The sequence below is a fragment of the Nesoenas mayeri genome, assembly GCF_963082525.1.
Source record: "Nesoenas mayeri genome assembly, chromosome: 3".
NCBI lineage: Eukaryota > Metazoa > Chordata > Aves > Columbiformes > Columbidae > Nesoenas > Nesoenas mayeri.
This window is the reverse complement of record NC_137544.1, coordinates 113,478,836-113,484,835: the sequence shown is the minus strand read 5'-3', so window position 1 is coordinate 113,484,835 and position 6,000 is coordinate 113,478,836.

Genomic DNA, 6,000 nt, shown 5'->3' with positions numbered 1-6,000 from the left:
TGAAGTGCCTCTCATACAGATGTTCACACTGGACTGGGAGCTTCAGATCCTCTGTGTTGGCTCATGACTAAGAAAATGTGTTTTTCTGCTGACCTTCCTCCTTCCCCTGCCAGGATCTTGTCCTCTTCTTAAAGGACAGAGTGAATAAGCCTAGATAAGACCTCCAGCATCCTCTTGTACTGTCCTCCCCAAACCTCAGACTCCCTTCCTTCTCTTTATACTTGATCATAATGTCTTTCCAGGCCCAGTGCAAGTTCTCTGTCCTCTGTTATCTCTTGATCCTTCTTCTGTTCTTATCCGTTTTAACCACTCTCTGTTTTGTAAATGCTCTGCCTTCAAGCATGGTCGTGCTACTTTGTCTTGTAAAAATGAAATTCCCGTAATTCGGTCTACCTTTTTAACAACCCACTGATTTCCTCATGCCGCTTGTCTCCATATTCTCAGAAGTTGATGTTTGTTCCCACTCTTTTAAGTACCTTCTCTTTTCTCTCTTGTCTCTGATTTTCAACAGACAGGCTTCTCTAGCTCCTGTACTTGGCTCTGAGGACCATCTTTGCCCTTCTCTTTCCTGATTTCTCTTTCCAAAACTTGGCCTCTGTATTTTTCTGTTTCCTTCCTGATTTGCTTTGGAGATGCACCCTTGCTGACAGCTCCTTTAATTTTTGTGCCACCTGGTCGTCCTATTGCCTCGCATTGGTGCCCGTGTGAGAATCTCCAATGTACTTGCCCTCCTCTGCCAGTGATGCTCTTGTCCAGGCTTTCATAACCATCTGTTTCTGCACATCCAGCAGCCCCTCCAGTATTGGCCTGACTTCTGAAGGTCAGTTATTTACCACTTCTCCCTGATTTTCAAATCCTCACCTCCTCCATCAGCTCTGTTACACTTGTTGCTCCTAGACCATCTCTTCTCCTGCCATTGGTTGTCTTCCCTATCATGATGGTGATTGTAATTTTTTTCATCAGTACAAGCCAAGAATGTTATGATCACCTCTGTTCCTGATGGATGATGTGTGCAAGACCTCCCTGCTTCCTCCCTTCCATCTAAAATGCCGCTTGCCAATGCTGCCTTGTCTCCACCAGCCAGCAGCTTCCTTGATTTTCTGTTGTCTGCTATAAGAAATCCAAGCCATTAAAAACCCCCATGAAATCTATTGCTTGAAGTTCTATTGCCATTTGTCTTCCACTCCATTTAGCCGACTGCTTCTCCCATTCTTCTCTTTTACAGATTTCCTCCGTCTCCTTTTTCCTCTCTCTGCACTTTGTGCTGTGCCGTTCCATAGACAAGGAAGCATTTATTTGTTGTCATCTGTGAATAATTTTTCCTTTTGCTTCCTGAAATATTTCATTAAAACTCACTTCAAAATTTTAAGTGTCCCTTCCTCTCAGTCAAGCAGAGGCCTTAATGCACTAGAATACAAACACTGTGACACAATCTCTTCTCTCACGTCCTGGCACAGCCATAGAGAGGTCAGTTGATGTCCACCACATTACCTGAGGCTGTGGAGATAGTGGAGAGCAGCGATTGGGACTTGGGTTTGTAATGCATGGAAGGTGCTCACTGTGCTACAATATGTTGTTGATAAGAACGTAGAATAATCACTATACTGAGAAATGAAATAACTGCATTTAGGGGAAAGCAATGAAGAAAACTGGTGACTGTTGTGAAAAATTTTCATTAGACGTTACGTAGGGAGTTCTTGTACACACAATTGCTTGTTGCAACTAGGAAGGCGTTGCTGCACAGAACTTCAGGTTTTACTGTGTAAGTTGTTATGGCTGAAGCTGTGTATGAGTTAGAATGAGGTTATCTCAGTGAGTTTCACAATGCAGGGTGATTTTTTGCCTAGGCTTTTATTTTATTCTTCAAAGTTCCTCCAGCCAACCTAAAGCAGTGTGACAACTAAACTCCCTAGGACAGAAATAACAAATTACTTCTGTGTGTGAACCATTAAGTGAGATTATTAGAAATATTCTCTTTGATACAGGGAGGGTATATAATGCCTCACAGTCCTACAAAATGTTGCATTCTTTAGAATCATGATCTAGAGGCTGTGTGGGCCTCGACTCAAGAGTCCAGATATGATAGAGGTGAGTAATTTTCTAGTTCATTCATATGAACTTCAGGTCAGAGCAATATATCCTGTTTCTGTGAATGACTCTCTTTTTGTGCCAGGACCATGATGTAGTTTTGACAAGATCTAGAGCTGAAGGTTTTAAGTGATAAGAGCTACAGAAAAAATGAATGGAAGGATCCAGATCTAGATCTCCAGCCTGTCTTCATGTATCTGCATGCCACAACCTTTATGGTGGCCAGAACTCCTCCACCACAGGAAAACTGATTAAATTAAATGCTTGGGGTCACTGCATGACCTCCCCGTCTCACCTTTCTTGTCCTGTAACCCATGTACTGTGCTGGTCCATTTTTCTTACAGTCTGAAAGGAAAGGTTTTCCTTTGGAAAGCCTTCGGTTGTGAGCCAGCTTCGACCTGTGACTCAGTTCAAGGCTTCTCTGTACTCTGGAAAATCTGAAGGTGACCACCTTCTCCTTTTCCACAGCCATCCATGTGTCAACAACAGGGCCAGCTGGCTGTCACTTGGCAGCCAAGGCCCAGTCCTGCCCTCTCCATCACAAAATTTGATTGGGATACATTAACATGATTGTGTTTAAGTGTGAGTTAATTACTGCAAATACCTGGCCTCTGAGCCCATCAGGGCTGATGAAGCCTCATGATGCTTCCAGCACAGCAGTAGATGGCTGTGCACTACTGAATTTATCTAAGAACGCTGAAGATCTCTGTGGCAATTCCAGCTGCAAGTAAATTTTTCCAGACACGTTTAGAATATACCTTAGAAAGGAACTTAAAAAGACATCTCTCCATTACCCAGCGGACCGTTGCAAATACCCATCTTGAGCAATAAAAGTTGAAGCACACCTGTGAGGCTGGCGTGAGAAATCACAAGTTTCCCACTGAGCTCTAAAGAAAGTTTGTGTGTTCCTGCTGTGCAAGGACATTTTATGTATCGGAGGTGAACTTTCTGCACATTCAGAGGAACAAATCCTCCGGTTGTGTAAAGTGTCCCCAGCTCCACAGAAGAGCTGTGACAATTTACACCGGCTGAGGTGCTGCTCAAGCATTTTTGGTTATGGGCCTTATTTACTCATGGCTAGTTAGAGTTCCTGTGGAGCTGTTATGGCACAGTGTGGGTGTAAATCTTCCTTTAGGCACCGTTGGAGCAGCTAGGAGATAGCTAAGCGTGCCCATAAAGCAGAAACATCCTTGAGCATATGTCTGGCATAACCTTAGAATAGAATGGTGCTGTAGCAATCTGCAGTATAGCTATTTTTGCCTAAACGAAGATCCACAAATAACGTCCACTAAAAAGTTGCCACGCGGGATAATTAGGTGGTGAAAAACTCCCTTTGTGTTTTGGCATAGCCCATGTCATCCATGTCTGTGTCTTTAAGTGTCCTGGAACAAGCTTAGCTCCTCATCTACTGAAGAGTGTTGTGCTGACTTACCTACTTTTTCTTCTATAAATTGTTTAGTCAGGGAATGGTGTCAGCCACTCTTTTTATTGAAATAAGGTTTTTAAACTGTTCAACAGTGGCCTCATGTAGGCAAGGCCTAAGGTACTGTCACAGAGCAACAGTTACTCATTGCAGTAAAATAAGGGCAGCGTAAATAAGAATTTAGTTGCCTGGCTAGACTGTTAAACACAGCTCGTTTCTGCGTGTTCAAAGGTAATTCACATCTCCCTGTGGTGGGATGCAGCTGTGCCAGAAGCATTTTCAAGGCAAGGCCCTGAAATACAGATATTTCAGAACACCTCCTTCTCCTGACAACATCGTGAATGGTGCCACCAAAAATGAGGGTAAGAGTGAACAAGGAAACCATTTCGTGAGCCTCCTTGCGATCAGCACATAGAAAGCCAGCAGTGAGCAGGAGGGAGGAAAAGCTCGGTCTCCAGAGCCCTCATCTGTTGTCCGCTCCTCAGAGGAAGGTGGTTCTGCAAAGTACAGAACATTCCAATGTATTTTCTGCATGTCATATGTGAAGTGCGAGGGATACAGAACTGTCCTACAGAAAGATGTATCTCTAGGTAACACTAAGGGGGAAAAAAATAGGCCCCCATGAAAAAATATTTCCCTAGCAGTTTTTAGCTTTAAAGATATTAAATTACAGTACAACTTCCCAAGAGTGTTCTTGCAACTCATTTATGCCATAACACATAAAATTACAGTAAGCCTCCATTAGTACTGTGGCTACTTTTGTAATCAGTTTTGAAGAATGTGCTCCGTCAGTGGAAATATTTTGATTTAAGTTCATATTGAGGAGCAGTCTAAAAGTTATACTCTAAATTACGCTTTAAAATAAGCCCCATGGTACATCCCTACAATATATATGGTATGCTGACTCTGTGTAATTAAATTCTTGTCTAAAGTTGTCATTAAGTTGCAGTAAATATTGAAGCTAGCTTCATTTTAAAATAGATTTACTTCTTGGTTTTAGATGATAAATATTCTTGTATAGAAAATTAATTAAAATATTAATACATATATATAGCTGGGCAGGACTGGTGGTTTTAGCTGTTACAAGCAAGCAGACTGGCGGTGGCTTTGATCAGAAGCAAGGTGGCCAACCTTGTCAAGGAATGAAAGTCCCCGGCCCTCTCCCATATCTTCTCATTCCTAGGTCCGAAATAACATCAAATTACTTATTAATTAGTGAACCACAAGACTTGCTGTGAGTAACAAAAATAAGGCAGGTTCGGAGGGTGGAAGTAATCTTTTCTCATATATCCTCCAGCCATTGTGGGTACAACACTACCATTAAATGAAAAGGATGGGGGAAAGAAGGGTCAGCTCTTTAGAGAGTTTAAAATGGTATTTTCAGAAGTTTGATGAAACTGAGCGAGATGATAGTGGAGAAAGTCTCAAAAAAATCTCTGTATCTGCAGAAATGCTCAGGTGCACATTCATTTTTATTAGTCCCTAGAGAATCCACATTGGATTCTCATGCTGCGGGACTCAGCCAAAAAAGCTTCAATTGGAACTTGGATCTTTTAGAAACTCCATTAATTAGTCTGTCAGAAATCAGGCTTGATTACTTTCAGTGCTCACAAAACTGCTTGTGTTTTTTCTGGAACACAGACAGTCAAATTGCTGAGATGACAAATATATCCAACAGGTCTTCCAAGAATCTCTCTCACGCTTTCATTAATGTTTGACTCTCTCCATTTCCCAAATGTGTGCTTGTTCGACATTTTAATAACAGGCGTTTTATGTAGTTTTGTTGGTGTCTTAAACGTCCTTAAGAAAAGGAAAAAGGGCCTGTCTTTATCTGGTCTGCACAGACTGACGTTATCTTAAACCATCTTCAGATTTCTTTCCATCCACCTCTTTCTACAGGCTGTCCTCCAACTTTTCTTCGTATCTCTATGGTTATCTAATAGAAAACTGTAACTTGAGCAGACCCTTTTTAATGTGTTATATTGTCAAGATTTGACACACTAGTGCAGTGTATTCAAACTTTGTTGACCTCTAGAAATTCTTCATTGATGACGTGCTCTGCTCATTGATCGACTCAGCTCTGGTGAGACCCACCTGGAGTCCCGTGTCCAGCTCTGGTTCCTCAGCACAGGACAGACATGGACCTGTTGGAGAGGGGCCAGAGGAGCCACAGAAATGATCAGAGGCTGGAACAGCTCTGCTCTTACCAGTTGTAAGAAAGGGTCCAGATCAGCCTTTGTGACCTGGGGGAAAACTGTATAGAAAATGAATCTATGCAACTTTGCCCCCAGCCTGTAAGTGAGCACTATTGGTTGGAAAGCTGGCATTAAAAAACAACAAGAAAATCCCCTGGGATCTTCTGAGGTTTTATGTTGGAAACCGAGGTCTTTGCTGATTTGATTGCCATTTCTGATGAGCGGCTCACACTGAAGTCACACAAGTTGATATGCTAAAAATTGAGCAAGTGATATGGAAAACAGTGATTCCAT